Raw genomic sequence first — 15,666 nt, forward strand, 5'->3', positions numbered from 1 at the left:
TCATATTAATGGTTGGCATTCTATTTTATTGTTTCTTGATTCACGGACAGTGAGGCTATTTCCAATTTTCTATGCTATAAGAATGCCTCAGTAAAACATCTTACATTTCTGCACACATGAGAGTTCTCAAGGGTTGGACAACTAGAGGTAGATTTTCTGGGTAATGGCTATGCATATTTTTAACTTGAATAGATAAGACCACCACATTTTAAAGAAGATTTTATTTACTTTATTTTAGAGAAAAGGTACAAGTGAGGAGAGGGGCAGAGGGAGAGGGAAAGAGAGAGGATCCCAAGCAGATTCCCTGCTGAGCAGAGCCTGGCATGGGGCTAAATTTCATCACCCCAAGATCATGACCTGGGTCAAAATCAAGAGTCAGACTCAACCAACTGAGCCACCCAGGCACCCCAGATAAGACCACTACTTTAATGACATTTTATTTTTTTAATTATCTATTGCTTCCTATTGTTTACTAAACACCACTGTTCAGATAATCCCATGGGTAATCCCAACATTTTTAAGATTGATCATCCTCTTTCTGTTTCCCTCTCCTCTTCCTGCACCCATGTCTTCCGTGGCCCTATTAGGCCCCAGTATGGACCCCATCATCTATATGAGAAACCTGGACATCAGCCTGACTCTGCTCTCTTGCTTTCATTCCACCCTGATAACTCCATCCTGGTGATTCTACGATAAGGATGACCCTCTCCTTCACACCCCCCCTTCTCTCTGTATGTGGCCAGCACTCACATTGTTCAGCCTCTGAGGAAGGCTCCCCTGGCCCCAGGTGGTAGTTAATTTATGCCCTCCAGTCCTTTGTCTGCATCTTCAACAGAAATATCTTTCTCCAGCTGAGAAGCTTCCAATGGCCTCCATTAGCCCATTGCTTATAAATCCCATCACCTCGCAGGGTATGAGAAGTTGGCCACACTTTGCACCTACCCGTGTACCCAGCCTGCACCTCAAGACTATGCTTTGTCCATGCATTTCCACTTTCTCCGTCTGTGCTCCTAGAACATTCCTGTGTACCTCCATTTGTTTTACAGAAGCCTAGAGATATGGAAAATAGACTGAAGAGCTGAAGCCCTGGACTCTATGACAAAAACAGTGAGGTTGGTGAGAGGGCAATAGATTCAAGCTATACTGAAGTTGTAAAAGTGCTTAGAGTGTGATAACTAAGGGACCCAGGTAAATGACAAGAGGTATAGGAGTTTAATCGCAGCACGATTTTTAGCTGGGAAGACTGGGTGAACACTGTTGCCAAAGGGAGCAAAGAAACCCAGGAAAAGACCTAGGTAATTTAATAGTCACACTGCTTCTTCGATATGCTATAGTCATATATAAGCTGTATAGAGAATTCCTGTTCGAATAAAAAGGAAAGACCTAAGACAAGAAATGGTAGAACTGTGTGCTTCCTCTGCTTTCACTACATACTTTCTTTTAGTATAAAACGCAGAGCCTTTGTAGTCTGGCTTTTAGAACTGGGTGCAACACCCATCTGTTCAGTCAATCATGCAGCAGATGGAAGTGGGAGCTTAAGGAAGTGTATGACCACAATCTCGGATAATAATAAATATTTAAATATGTATTTGTTCTTTGTAATGGATTTAGAAGCTGAGTAATGAACACACTTAAAAAATCAATAACAACAACAATAATGAGATGCCTTACTAATCACGGATTCACATACGCATTTGAGTTTATCCTAAATGCCAAACTTGAGGCCGGAGGCACGTGTAAAACTTCCCTTGAGCTGAGAGAAGGCACAGTGGGGGACCGGCCCCATGCATCCCCTCTGAACTAGAACATAGAGGTCAACCCTGTAAGCCAGAGTTCGAGGGGGTGTTTCAGAGGACTCCTTGTCCAAGTCCCTCACACTGCAGAGGAGAAAATCTGAAATCCAGAGAGAAACAACAAGCCACCCTCTTAAGGAGATCCCACACCCAACCCCAAGCCTTCTGGTCTCTGCCATGCTTAGCCTTCCTAAGGAAAGCCAAGAAGAAAATGGGAACACCTGGAGGGGATGTTTCTGAGGAAATGCATCAAGGGGGGACAGGCAACATTTGAAGCCTATAAAGTATCCCACAGACCATTATAGTAATGATTTTAGTTGCTGAGGGGGTTTAAGAGCTAAGAATTGCCAATATTGCATGATATTCATGTCCCGCTGTGAAATTCAAAAACTGTGCTGTTTTATTAGACCACATCAGGGATGCTTTATAGGGCCGCCCTCTTTTTTGTTTAAGGAAACCCACTGCAAAACATACCTTGGCAAACTAGCTGGGTGATTATGTAAAGCACAATCTGGTCTAAGTTCTAGTGCACCCAGTCCTACCCTGAAACAAGCAGTCCCTAATTACACGGGGAAGAACCCTCTCCGTGATTGCCACCCTGCAGGCTCTGAATGAACCACAGGAACCAGTAAGATGAAAGAATGGCGTGCTTCTTCATGGAGGGCTAGAGAGCGGGTATGGGACTCCCTCTTGCCTTTGATATAGAAGGAAAATGCAGGTGCACCCCACTTTTTCTTCCTGAATAAAAATCATACATGTAAAAATTCCAAAGATACAAGGACATGGAAAATAAGTCTTCTGACCTTGACCTTCACATCTTAGCTCCCCCACAAGGGTACCTGTTCCTGGTGTCTATACACTAGCGCTTCCTCTTTCACATTATGACTACCATTCAGAGAAAGGGCATCAGACACCAGTATAAGGAAAGATGGATATATTGGTGCAGTCCTACCATAGTCTATCAGAACTATCTTGTTTTCATTCAACAGTAGCTTAATCTTTTTAAAGTCTATAATTTAAAAAAAAAAAACACAATTTCAAGTTGGCATACTGAATTCCATGAAGTAGTTCTGACCATAGGGGAATTTAAAAACATTTCATCTCAAAGTTGCCCAAGTGTGTTTGTCTCAGGAACCAGTGACGGTAGCATGTCCAAGGTTGGTCACACCATCCCAGCTCAGGGGACTCTGGGAGAGTGCTGGAGCTTCTCCAAAACTCCATTTTCTTGTCTGTGCAAGGGTATGATGACTGTGATCATAGCTTGGGATCAAAGTAGAGCATGTCCCAGGAAGTAACTCATGCCAAGTATGCATCCAGAAAGATTTAGAATAGGTAGTAGCTATTAGTTCTACCCTGAAATGACTTGAATGAAGTACCTTCTCCTAATTTTGGCCCCTCAAAACATCACAAAAGTACAATCACAAAAGACAACCCCTTAATCCAACATACACCCAACTCCCCGCAAAGCATAACATTTCTGGCAGGCGACCTGTACTTTCGATCCGAGTGGATCACTTTCTGCAGATAAAGTGAAGCATACCTCTGGATCACATGCATCAGTGCAATTAAAAGCAGGTTCTCCCAAAAAGTCAACCTTATTCAAGAAAGCTCATATATAAACATCGTTTAAGTGTATGCGTCCAAGGTCATCTAGGTTTTGAAAGGTGACTGGGGAGAGAGAAAGAAAAAAAAAAAAACCAGCTTTTCTATCTCAGTGACATCTAGAAATTTAAAAATTTTTGAAATAGCAGTAACATTATCGAGGTACAAATGCCAAAAATATAAATTTTATAGTGAGCCTTTGGCAAATGAACTGTGCCGAGCATCAACTAAGAGGTGGGAGTCGAGTCTACCTTTGTCTGGGGCAGGAAGAAGTGTACGTGCAGACACAGAGGAGCCTGGGGGACACTCCTCCAAGAAGCCCCATGGTGTGAGGGGACGGCCGGGACATTTGCCTCTTTGCTGTATGTCATGGCCACAAGGCCCCATGTCAAGGCCAGTGTCACAGTGTGGCTGTGTGACTAGTACTCCCCGCACTTATGCACAGGAAGTATTTCCAAAGCCCTGATTTCTGTTTGTGGACCATTGAGAGTCAAGTGCATGTGTGGTCCGCAGGGATGAAAGCAAGCACTTCCTGCCTGAGATCCAGGCAAACAGAGGCTAAATCCCAGAAAAGCAGTACCCTGAGCCCCGCTCCTGGCTTGGGAGGTTGCAGCAGGGGACAGAAGTGTTCTGTCTGTGACTCCTCACATGTTTTTCAAGGTACCTCTGTGCCTGGCCTCCTGTGGAGCATTGCCCCATGCCCCAACAGAGTCCCTCACATTCGAACATGGAAAATTCTGGTCTTCAGAGTCAGGAACGGCAAGCAGCCCTGAAGTGTCAAAGGAGGAAGCCCATGGTCTGCTCAGGAAAGTGATGGACACCTGGGCTTTGTCCATTGTGGATACAGAGAGAGAGGGAGGTGGAGATAGAAGTAGAGGTAGAGGCAGAGCCAGAGCCAGAGATGTCAACAATAGACATATATTGGTATATTGATAGACTTCTATAAAAAATCATTCACTATGGGAACTGACTCACACAATCACAGAGGTCAAGCCAGGAAGTCCCACAATCTGCCATCTGAGCACTAATGTCCAAAGACAGGAGAAGACATAGAAAGTGACCTACCTTCTTCCGCCTTTCTGTTCTATTTAGGTCCTCAATGGGTTGAATGATGCCTGCATATATTGGTGAGAGGGTGTCTTTATTCAGTGCTCATCTCTTCCAGAAACACCCTCTCAGACACACCCAGTAATAATGTCTTACTAGCTCTCTGGGCTTCCCTTAGCTCTTTCATGTCGACACGTAAAGTCAACCATCATACACAGATGGCCTGTTCCAACCTACAAACCAAGAGTGGGGGGGTCCCAGAAACTCCAGGAGCTGTAAGCCAAGGCAACCTGATGTCCAGAAGAGGGACCCCCGCTACCACCCCACATTGCATTTCCTCTGCCCTTTCCCCAGTCCATAAAATCAAGGCTCTCCTAGACTATTGCCTGCATCTCATTCTGGTCCCCGTGCAAGGACAAAAATCTGGCTCACTGAGGAAATAAGTGACAGAAAGAAAACTGAACAATGACCCTGATTTTATTATAATTCTGCTCTCCCTTTTGCACCCTCTCAATTATGACAATTTCTGAAAAACTTTAAACCTGTGACTTTGAGCAGATACATATGTTTTTCTGGCATACCCCTCAAACCTATTAAAATTAAATTTTGATTTTTCCCATTATTTCTGTTTACCATTTCTTCACCTGAACTTCTTTGGAATTTCTCCAGACTAGAGAATAGTGAAGGCTTTAAACCATGCTCTAGACCCCAATACACACTCAGAGCTTAGCCAATACCCAGGGGCAGGGAGGGTGCTCAGACCCTGATGCACAAAGGCCCCTCTTCCTTCTTCATCATCCTCATCCCTACAAACAGAGATGTGCACGAGCCCCCGTGGTTGAGCAATGAGGGTCCTCATCACATGTGTGATGTGTCCAAGGTCACATGGGGCTGGGGGCTCCCAGGACACTCAGTGAATCCCAGTGGCCTCACCACATCCCACTATCACTAGAATATCCTGGCTGCCTGTCCCTGCCTGCATGCGAGGAAACCCATGCAAATTCAAGATTCAGGACAACTGGAGTCCAGAGGGCTTTGTCTTCCAACAATGGCTGGACTGAACTTCTCCTTCATGCCTGTCCTGGCATTTCCCAAATAGGGGACAGCCTTCCAGGACACAGGGCTCTTCGTGGCAGGGCATCCACAAAAGCTTTTCTCTCTCCCTTTTAATCTCCACCCCCCCGACCCTTTTCTTTTCTTGACATGAATTCAATTCAACTGCCACTTAAAAATAGACCTGCTTGTCACATTCTCTTTGCCAGTTGGAGTGAATGTCACTGAGTGTCACAGAATCTGTGGATTGATTGCGGGAGAAATGGTGTCCAAAGTGCAGTAAGTCCCTCTTATGACCTCACTCAGATTTACACCCACAGAGAAAGCATTGATTTTTCTTGCCATTGTCTTCTTTCCCATTAATTTCTTCCCATAACTATTTAAAACCACCATCTGTTCTCTCCTTTGAAATTGAAGTCACTTACAACATAATTTTTTTTTTATTTTTACCCCCAGTTGTAGATAAGCCATATGTGGGGAGATTGGGTCAAATGCCAGGTATTTGAAATGAGGTAAGAGGAATTATGCAAATGATTTGACAATCTCTTTGGAGGCCATTCATCTGTTGCTGCATATTCATCCAGGAAGCATTTATTGAGTGCCAGCTGTTTGCTAGACACTGCTATGAGTTCTAGAGCTGGAGAGATGAATGGGGACCCCGCAGTCCCTGACCACCAGGGGCGTAGGGCAGTGTAGAACATGAACAATCCATTAGTCCATGTGCTGCAGGGCGCTGAGATCTGTATTGTGTAGTATATGGCTCATGCTGGTCTCCCCATGTTGATGACATTTCCCCCAGCCTACCTGGAACACTTCTACCTCAGAATATAGTGTAAGTGCTTTGTCTGTGCAGGTTGACCGACTTTTCTTACTAGATTTAACTAACTCTTCCTTGGGGATTCTCTCATGCTATTTACTGAAATTTATAAATGAGAAATTAATACTCATATACCAGATTACGAACCCCTTGAAGGCAAATGTTTCATCTTCCTTAATGTGAAAGCACCAGCCAAGTGCTCATCCAAAGTAATTTCTTAATATTTGTTAAATGACTGTTAGATCCCCTCTGCTTCAAAATTTACTGAACACCTGTGTTGTACCAGCTACTGTACCAGGCAAAGACATGTGTGTGTGCTCATGTGAGTGTGTCCATGTGTATGTCCATGTGAGTGTGCCTGTGTGTGCCCATGTGTGCCCACATATGTGTCCATGTGAGTATGCCCATGTGTGCATCCATGTGAGTGTGCCCATGTGTGTGTCCCTGTGTTTATGTCCATGTGTGCCCATGTGTGTGTTCATGTATGTACCCGTGTGTGTGCCCAGGTGCCCATGTGTGTGTCTTTGCATGTGCCCGTGTTCATGTGCCTGTGTGGGTATTCCTGTGTGCATGTGCCATGTGTGTGCCTGTGTGTGCCCATGTGTATGCCCATGTATGTGCCAATGTGTGTGTGCCAGTGTATGTGTCTGTGTGTGTGCTCATGTTCATGTGCCTGTGTAGGGGGTTCCTGTGTGCTGTGCTCATGTGTATGTGACGGTGCACATGTGCTCTATGCGTGTGCTTGTGTGGGTGTGCCCGTGTGGGTGGCAGGGGAGAGGCAGTCAATGGGGGAGCTATGCAAAGGTGAACAACAGAACTCCTGATCTCATGGAGCTCACAACTTAGTAAAAGATACAAGTAATACCTATTACTCAAGTGTCTGTTTTTATCCCTTGCAGGAAATCTTAAGGAAGGGCTTGAGATAATTATAAATATAAAAAGAAATGTCTGTGTCTCATTTCAAGATTCATTTTTAGTATTCTGTTCTCAAATTCTTTATGTTGGATTGTTAATTTTGCCTTGGCTATGAAAATAATATTTGACACATGAATACACCCTCCTTTTGCAATGCTTGTTCCATCTGTGGCTCTTATTGTGAGGAGTTTGGGGTTGCTTTTAGGATTGTATGTAGAATTTTTCTCTGATGGAGTGCTCTTTGCATTTCTGGATTTCCCTCCTCTGGAAGGTGTATCTCACACACCAGATGCATTTCTCATCACCTGTGGTGCCCTGAAGGTCACCACCTCTTCTCTAAGTGAGGCGGCTGACTCACGGGCACCTCCAACAGCTCTTCCATGACCAGCATTCATGATATCCATGTTAAAATCAAGTCGACAAATGCTTTTTGAGCACCTACTTTGTGCACACACAACTGTACCCATTCTAGGATGGGTTCCAAGATCAACAGAAAAGTACCCAAAACCAGGTGTGGGAAACAAAGGTTCTCTGAATGTCTAGGAGCCTTCTCAGAAAAACAGTCCTTGCCTTGGATGAATAGAAAAGATCCTTCTCTCTCTCTCTCTCTCTCTCTCTCTCTCTCTCTCTCTCGACCTAAGAATTAGACCAGATTGCATAAGCCAATTGGACCTCATAGAATTAGTAAGGGAAGGCATAAACAAAACAATAACATCACCTGTAACTTAATGCCGCTTTTCTCGAAGAGACTGCTACACCCCAATTTTAAAGAGGAAATCCCTGCCCCTGAGGTTTTTGGTGACTTCCAAGAAATTGAATAACCACTTGTCCCTTTCTTTGCATCTGACTCTCCACCCAAGCTCCTTAGCCCTTTCTCCTTTCTGTTCCCCTTCTAGAATTTTCTCTTCTCAGCCAGTAACTAATCCATTATTCAGAAATATGTAGTAGAAATGATGCCATTCTCTGCCCTCACTGAGGATTCATAAGTGTGATGCTCCAAAGTGAACATTATCAAGAGTATGAGTACTGACAAGCCCAAACACCAGGCTAGAGCTCCTTCTCTCTGTGCCTGCCCAAGGAGGAGCTGTTCTGCGCGCAGCTCCTGTCTGCAAACCTTTGATAGCATTGCTACTCATCCAGTGCTTTGTTTGAAGAGGCTGAACAGCAGCATGCAGCAATCCAAACAACCAGCTTCTTTTCCATTTATAGCATATCAAAGCCAATTAGCCTCAGCCATGATGGGTCTCAGGAACACAGGGGAAATTGTAAAGCAACCGGGTCTCAAGGAGGATCTTCTGAGCCCATGGCATTCCCCAAACACCTTCTTATATAACATCCCACAGTACCTGAGGTGAAATATCCACCATAAACACAGGAGATAGAAGTGCAAAGGAAAATGTATTTTTGGATGGGTTTCAAAAACACACGCTTCTTGGAAAGCAGATATTATTATTTTTTGTATTGTAAGGAGTATTTTAGCAGCAGAGTGGGCTGCACTATAAATATTGAAAATACCATGCTTGATTCTGGGTAAGGAAGGCCCATGTTGGGGGTGTCAACATTTGGGGATGTGTGAAGCGGTGACAGAGAAGGTGGAAAATATACGTCGCTAAGGATCCAGAGTGAAAGAGACCCCCAGAACTAAGTAGCTCTTGATCACAGAAAAAGGGAGAGTAAAGGCAGTAGAGAGAACAAGCCTCCCATTGGCCCAGGTCACCCAGAGTAGGTCCACAATGAAAGCTCACAAATAATGCAGGCTGGATAAAGGATTTGAAATGTAGATAATCTTCACTGTTGAATAGAGAGAAGCAAAGAAAGAGAATAACTGAAAACACCTTGACTACATGAATGTTTCTGGGGATACTGATCTCACAGGCAAATAACTCACAGGAAGAAAAAGAAGTTTCCTAATTCAATGCGTTTAGAGTCATAGATGATCTAGTGGAACACTGTTACTTACTTGGAAAGTAATAAAAAAAAATTTAATAACCATCTGACCAGGTTGGCAACTTGACATTCAAAATCGCTTTTCCAAGGCCAAACCTCAGATGTCCTCGGCATTCCTTTTATGTCAGAAAACTCTCTACACATATACTCTTATTATAGTTAACCTTGATTTTTTCTTAATTCCTATTTAATCTCAATAATATCAGTAAAACTGTTTGACATAACTCCTTCCAGCAACTGATTCAAATACTGTGATTTATGCAATTGTCCCATTATTGTTTTTCTTTAAGAGTTAATTATTTTAGAGCAGTTTTAGGTTGTCAGCAAAATTGAGGGGAAGGTACAGAGAATTTCTATTCACCTCTTACTTCCATACAGACATAGCCTTACCCATTAGCAACATCCCACCAGAGAGGTACACATGTTAATAATAATCGATGGCTCTGCATCGACCTGTCATTATCACCCAAAGTCCATAGTTTACATTAGGGTTCATTTTTGTTGTTTTGGGTTTTCTCACTTAACTTTTCACCTCTTATTTCCCTTGACCTCAGTTTCTGCAGACATCTCTAGATCACTGTTTCTCCTTGTCACCAGCCCCCAGAGACCTTCCTGGGCAAAAGAAAGGGCTTCTCTCTGTGTGCACCTTGCAGACTGGATGCAAGGCAAGACCAGGAGAGGATATGAGGTAGTTCCCTTCCAGGGCAGCTCAGAATCAGAAACCAGTCATGTTTTCAGACACTCCACAAATATAGAAACAGTGTAGATGAGGAGCTTCTTATTATGAGCTGGACCTCAGAGTGTGATCCCTTGGCATGGAAGTTAACTCTGATCTTGTCAACATGACCTGCTTAGAGAAGGAGCTGTATCCATCTTTGCAACCCAAAGCTTCAGGGCTGCAGGAATCCAGGATGCATATTCTCAGTCCTGCTCCAATGCTCATGAATGTTATTAGTATCTAGTTATAGGTAGAGTAGCTGGAGAGGCAATACTTGAGGATTTTTATATTATGTTTAATTGTCAGATATTCATTTAAAAATTACGTTTCAACCCCAATTTATACATTTTTTCTTAGTTCTGCTTTAATTTTCTGTAAAGACTTTACCATTTGTGGCTAATCTTGATATTCCAAAATTAATTTGAATAACCCGATGTATTTTGAGGACCTTGCTTCTCTTGGTGGCATTGACAAATTAGCTCTGTCTTTGTCTGGTAGGAGATATGGTTTTAGAGGCAGATCTGCTCCTCTGCTTACTGGTTGCCTAGTCTCAGACAAAGTACCCTCTCTGAACCTGTTTCTCCATCTGTAAATTGGGAATAATTACAAAAATAGGGGTGATTCTACTTTCATATCATTATCACTATTATGTCTTGTTTTATTTTTGACATACACTTCCATATCCTTTCATGATCCTACACTGTTTATAAACTTAAAGATTATATCTTCTTTTCCAATAATGGTCATTGCTTGTTAAGTGTTTTCCACTTAACATTCCATCTCTAATCCTTGCTCCTTGAGTTCAACCCACCATTTAAATTATCACTAAATATTTGGGTGATTTAATGTGTATTTTCTCTGCCCACTGAGGATTATAGGAAGTGGAAGCAACTCTAAACTTCCCTTTGTACACTTGGATATTAGCTATTGGTAAAGTTTTGACTGGTGTGGTGTCATAAAGCAAATGGATTTGTCTCCATAAAACCACATAAATTTATGAATGTCAGGAAATAAAATAGACTCTTTGGTATATTTTTTAATTAAAAAATTAATATAGATAGAAAAACAAGGATTCTTAGGATTGTTTGGCTTGTCCATTTTTCAGGGTCTACAAATAGGTGTACATTAATATTTTCTTTGCCTTGGGGATTCAACTAAATTCCAAGCATTCTAAAAAAGACTTGCCAATTTCACAACAAGAATGTAATGCCACTCCTTGAATACCCTTGGAAGCTTCATTATAAAGTTATCCTCAGGCCTTATGGATGACTTTTAAATTTACTTTAAAAGATTCAGAGATTTATATGGAATGGCAAAGTGTGGTAGCAAGGGCTTTTTAGTGTCCCTAGAAAGAAGTCCCACTGAAGACTGATTCAAAGGTAGCATCCTTAGCGAAGATGAGCAGTAGGAGAATTGGAGGCTCTCAAGGAGAAGGGAAGCCAGAGTAACTTCACGTGAAAATCACCATAAAGTATCTCTTTCTATATCCTTCACTGTACTGATCAGGAACTTTAACATTTCAGATGGAATTCTGATTTTTCAAAGATTGACAAGCACAGCTCATTGTGTGGAAACTTCAGTGATACAGGCCACACTAAAATAAGGAAAATAACTCTAAATCCCAAAGCAGATTTCCTTTAGGAAAACGATCTTCCTAGAAAGGAAACAAAAAGCAAAACACTCAATGCACAAATGCCAAATGTGAAGGAAAGACTCAGCTAACAATGCCCCACTTTGAGAGTCAGGCACGTCATCTCCTTCCCCTCAATGTTTTATTGCCGTGCCAGTTCGAAATTCTTTACCTGACTTATTAGGGCTGAGAGCAGGGAAAGAGAAGAGTAAGTTTTCTGGATGTTGCTTAGGCACTGACATTTGCGATTCAGTATGGCTTCTTGATCCCCGACCGGTCCTGGAAGGCCAGACCATCCTGGAGGCCAAGAACACCTTCTGCCCTCTGATTTTGGCACAGCGGTGGCCACTTCACTCAGATGTGCGCCTCCCGGCAGTTACTCCTGCCTCAGGGCCTGCAGACTGGCATGCCGCAATATGCTCTACCTAGGGCTACACCTGAGACCATATGGACTTTCAGCTGCTGCACCATACAGGGGCCCGCCTGCAGCAAGGCGAGGACCAGATGGAGCAGACGATACCTGTGTGAGGCCGTCTGACTCGACGCGGCTGGGGACGTGGTGTGCAAAAAATGGCAGACTATAAACATTTAAATAATAATACCACAACACATGCTGATTCTTTTCCACCAGGAAGGAAAAAGAGTACCTTTCTGGGAAAGATAAACTTGAAGAATACTATGCAGTAGGAATGAACTTAATTTTTAAAACAAAGCAAAAAGTCCAACGATTAAAACCAAAGGTGGAGCTAGCTGTCGTTGTAAGGGAGAGCCCAGAACAGTGGAAAACAGAGTGGTGGGAGCCAGGAGTCACAGATACAGGGCAGGGAGCTGCTTGGTGGCTTCTGCAAGTCAAAACTCTCATGGGCCTCAGTCTTCCCACTGATAATATAAAGGAAGTGGCCAGTGATATTCATAATGCGAAGATGAGGCGTTTGTGCCAGAATGTAAATCAACACATGGAGAATCCTCAAGAAAGTCTGGTTAACAGAAATCATCTCAGTGGAATTAAGCAGGAAGCTTTGGAATGTGGTTGAGTCCCATTCTGCTGCAAAAGTGTCTCATTGCAGACAGTTCACAAATCATATAGACCCTGGCAACAGTTTATAAACTGGTACCAAGCAGGGGATATTTTGAGTAGCGATGGGCCAGGTTGGTTACCTGTTTAAAGTCTTGAGACTTTCAATCTTGCTTTTGTATGAGTTTGTGTAGAATATTATAAAATACTATTTTAAGCTTACTCCTTTTCACTTGCTTTTAGATATAAAACAAATGCTTAACAAATGAGATGTGGTTTAAAGGGTTTTATTTGCTCTAAGTTCTGAAGTCCCCCAAAGTGTAAAAAAAAAAAATAAGAGGAATCGATTATTCAATTATTCTTGCATTTCACAAATGTTCATGAACTGCTGTCAAGCTTCCTAGAAAAATTACATCTGTGGTGTAACATGTCAATGGTTCTAGCTTTGGGTGCTTCCTAGAAAATGTGATTCTTGAGCAGGGACTTCATTGATGAACTGAATGCTGCTACACAAAGACCCGAGAACGGTGATAAGAGAGGAGAGGCAGTCCCAGCTGAGGGCAGGCACAACCCATGATGAAGGACGTACTATAAGCAGAAATGCATAGTTGAGATCTGTTGCTGGAATGCAGATGTGAGGGTGAACACTGAGAAGGTAAGCACACTCTTGGTCACAGAAGACTCAGGAGCTCCAGGCTGAGGACTTCGGACATCTAAAGGGATGAGAAGTGGCCAAAGGGCTGTCAGCCTCTAGGAGGCATACAGTCAGACCTCTGATGGTTGCATGAAGAATGGATTTGGGAGGGAAAGTCTAGATGCATAAAGACCAAATCCAGGTAGGAGGCATGTACATACATTATCTTGAGATGGAGAATGACCAAGTCCTAAAGTAGGTAAGAGGGAAAACAAAATAGATTCAAAAAGCAGGATCAAATTCATAGGCTGGATTATTTACTGAATAGTCTTCATTCCTTGATTTTGGCTTCTACCCACCAATCTCTTCCACAATACTTTTGGTTTAAATATTGGTGATTTGGAAATGATACTGTTAAAACATGGTACAATTGGTTCCTCGACCTCCTGCACCCAATGATCTTGTCATCTGTTGGACTCCATGCTTGCGCCCTTAGCAATGGGCATGACTTCTTCAGCACCCCATTCTTCCACCATTGCCTCTCATCTCTGCAGGCCATTCTCTCTCATACTTCCTCACTAACAGTCTTTCTATCCCAATATTGTCATCAATTCATGGATCCTACGAACTCTCCCCTTTTCTTCAGCCCCTTGCTACCCTGTCTTCCTCCTACTACCTACAGTTCTATGATCCATCCTTACTGTAAACCCCCTGCATTCATTTATCTTCAATTCCTCACCCCTTGTGGCTCATCAGGTTCGTTTGACAAAACCACAGCTTCGACAAATCTAACTCTCTACTAGTTCTGGCCCCTACTCACACATCAAAACACCTCTGGAGACAAGCATGCAGCCACACTGAATACCGTCAAATTAAAATTCCCATCAAGCACATCAAGTGGAGCATTATTGCTGACAGGCCATCATAATGTCATTTAGTCTCTCTGCTCCTTCACTTCCCGATAACTATTCCTTGCCCTCTCCTTTCTCCTCATACCTCCAGCACCTTTATTTCTATCCTCACTACTAACTAACAACTTTGCTTAATATTTTACTGATAGAATTGTGGCTGTCAGAAGAGAATTTCTAAGCCTGCCAACACCAACTCTACTGACTTCTCTTGACTTCTCTCTCATGACTATGGGTGAAATCTCCCAAGCCTTAATTGAGGCAAACCCCTCCACTTACACACTGCTTCTCTCACCTTCTCCCCCTACCCAAGTACAATTGCTAGACCAATCACTGGACCACTCCTACTGATACAAATATACTATTTTTCCCATTTTATAAACAAAACCAAAACCTTCTTTTGATTACACATCTTCCCCTCTCTGCTGCCTTATATAGAAATACTTATTGAAAACATTTTATTTACTTTCTGTCATAACCCACTGTTCTTTGTGCTGTTTGAGGATCATTTGTAGGCTTTTAACTGCTCAAACAAAAGTGAATGTTTTGTTTCATTGCCCTACTTCGCTAAGTCCATGCCCTTACCTCTTCTGATCACCCAATTTCTGCTTTTACCCACCAGATGTATAGAGGCAGCCAATACCAAGACCCCCAGTTCCTGCCAGACAGGCCTCTGGGACCCTTTATACTCACCAGTCCATCATGGGTATGGGACCCCTGCTTGGCTAACACCTTGGACCCCAGTGAAGGCTGCAGCCCACAGACTGTCTCCCTCCCTCCCATTTAACATATGGCCAAGCCCATATGTCACCATAACTCCCTGAAAGTAAGATATGCTGAGGTTTCCTCTCTGATACCTGTAAGGAACAGTCCATTGCCTTTGGCATTCTGGTCTCTTGAGTGCCATTGGCTGGGATGCCCCAGACACTAGCATTGCTCACTAGACTTTTTGCAATTACTCTCTTCCATGTTCAAGTCCCAACCTCTTTGTGATCCCTTGGAATCAGCACTTACTCTTTCCACTGATATATCTCTTATGAAGGGCACCAATGGCCTTTGCATGGTTAAGTCCCAAAAGTCAGTTCTCAGCCTTGGCTACAAGAGCATTGGCCTTCTCTTGCAGCAGATTTTACTTAGTCTCCAGGATTCCATATTGCAGTGGTTCCCCACCTACCCCCCAGGGGCTCTTCTCAGACCACTCTTTATCTCCCCAGTCTCCTCCTCACTGAATGCCCAGGGCCAAGTACTGAGACCTCTCCTCTGTCTATTCCCTGTACCTTAGAGATATTATCTACTCTATGGGCTTCAAACACCAATCAAAAGCTAGATTTCTCTCAGATTTCTATAAACCAGTCCACATATAGCATTTGAATTTCACACTCATCCCTCTACCTGCCTGTTCAATATCACCGCTTCTTTCTCTGACTTCTCACAACCAAATCCAAATCACTGCTCTTCCCAAGCCTCTTTCACCTGAAGTCATCATCACCCATCTTGGTTGCTGGCAACATTATTCTTCCAGTTGCTCAAGCCAAAAACATATAAGTGACTTTGACTCCTCTATTTCCTTCAGAATACACATTCAGT

At 43.0% G+C, this 15,666-nt stretch overlaps 1 long non-coding RNA gene across 4 annotated transcripts in view; it reads left to right on the plus strand.

The window, feature by feature from the left end:
* The window catches only part of LOC140601799 (uncharacterized), a 73,423-nt gene that overhangs the window by 37,523 nt on the left and 20,234 nt on the right, over positions 1-15,666 (plus strand). Inside the window, exon 4 of one of the 4 annotated variants that reach the window (XR_012004905.1) lies at positions 14,702-14,842. The exons of 2 other annotated variants lie outside the window; for them this stretch is intronic. This is a non-coding gene — a long non-coding RNA (uncharacterized lncRNA). Of the gene's footprint in view, positions 1-1,046; positions 1,065-14,701; positions 14,843-15,666 lie in introns of those variants that run through there. One more of the 4 variants, XR_012004906.1, reaches the window with a different exon arrangement.

Source organism: Canis lupus, chromosome 12 (genome assembly GCF_048164855.1).
Source record: "Canis lupus baileyi chromosome 12, mCanLup2.hap1, whole genome shotgun sequence".
NCBI classification, from domain to species: Eukaryota; Metazoa; Chordata; class Mammalia; order Carnivora; family Canidae; genus Canis; species Canis lupus.